We start from the raw sequence: 1,574 nt of genomic DNA on the forward strand, positions 1-1,574 counted from the left end.
GCATCATGGAAGAAAAATGTCACTGTCTTTTTTGGGTCATTTATACACAAATTAAGGCTGTTTTAAATTCAATGTTTTTTTCCCTTTTCCAGTCTTAGGGAAAAGTTATTTGTCCTAATTTTCATTTTGTCTTTCATGTTGATTAAATCCAAATGAGAATTAGAGAAAGATATATTGTGCAAATCACTTTAGCTAAACAAAAAATTACAACACTCAGGATTATATTGCTACTTCACCCAAAATGTATAAACTAAACATTCAATATACGGCTTTAATATTCTATTACCACCAAAGTCCTATATGATATTAGGTGACTAACTCCTAAGACTGTGTGGTCAGATTTTCAAGATTCTTAACAGCTGTTGGGTACTGAATCTGATGGTTTGGATCATAGAATATCAGGGTTGGAAGGGACCTCAGGAGGTCATCTAGTCCAACCCCCTGCTCAAAGCAGGACCAATCCCCAATTTTTGCCCCAGATCCCTAAATGGCCACCTCAAGGATTGAATTCATAACCCTGGGTTTAGCAGGCCAATGTTCAAACCACTAAGCTATCCCTCCCACCCCATGCCTACAGCACCCAGCATTCCCAGGATGTCTCCCATCCAAGTGCTAACCAGGCCCAACCCTGCTTAGCTTCCAAGATTGGGCATGTTCAAGGTGGTATGGCTGTAGACCCTCCCCCTCCCTCCAAAAAAGGCCCCCTCAAGGATTGAGCTCACAACCCTGGGTTTAGCGGGCTTATGCTCAAACCACTGAGCTATCCCTCTTGCCTTACTACAAGCCTGTACCACCATGTCTTCATTACAGTTGCTACCAGTGCTAGCTACATTAAAGCTAACATAACTGTGCCTACTCATGCTGCAATCACACCTTCACTTGCAGCATAGACATACCCTAAGTATTTAAATGGGAGCTGAGCTCTCTTTAAAATCTGGCTGCAGTTGTGGGGTTTGAGCATTTTTTAAAAACTGACCCTTGAAGCTTTCTGTTGATGACTCTGGAGAGTGTTCAGTGCTCTCAATCTCCTTGGTCCCTTACTCTGGATTTATGAGCACCCAGGAAAACACTGACTTCCATATGGGCCCTCGGGGCAGACTGGCTGGCGGAGGGGTGGGGGGGTGCAAGGGAAAAGATTACTAATATTTCTATGCTCATTTTCAGCCCTATAAGTGCTCAGCTATAACAGGGAGTGTAGTATAAATGCCTAGGTAGCCATTGAGACAAACCTCTAGACTTCCTCTTCCCCTATAAATATAGGTTTCAGAGTAACAGCCGTGTTAGTCTGTATTCGTAAAAAGAAAAAAGAAAAGGAGTACTTGTGGCACGTCTCTAAGGTGCCACAAGTACTCCTTTTCTTTTTTCTTCCTATAAATATAGTGACTGTTTCATAGAGAGAAGAAAAGGTATGCTTTGTCCAATAGAAAATATTCAGTTTAATTCTTATCTGTTATAACTGCCTTTTCTCAAAATTTAGATAGCTGTGGTGATTTATAATAGATGTTGTACAAACATCCTCATTCAACACTGCCATTGCACCCTTAACTAGACTTGAAACTTTTTGATTATTTAAG

The 1,574-nt window shown here is 41.0% G+C and overlaps 1 pseudogene; it reads right to left on the minus strand.

Annotated features, from left to right (window-relative positions):
- Positions 1-568: 568 nt before the first annotated feature.
- Positions 569-677, minus strand: LOC141987012 (5S ribosomal RNA; annotated as a pseudogene).
- Between the last annotated feature and the right edge of the window lie 897 nt (positions 678-1,574).

This window comes from Natator depressus, chromosome 4 (assembly GCF_965152275.1).
Source record: "Natator depressus isolate rNatDep1 chromosome 4, rNatDep2.hap1, whole genome shotgun sequence".
NCBI lineage: Eukaryota > Metazoa > Chordata > Testudines > Cheloniidae > Natator > Natator depressus.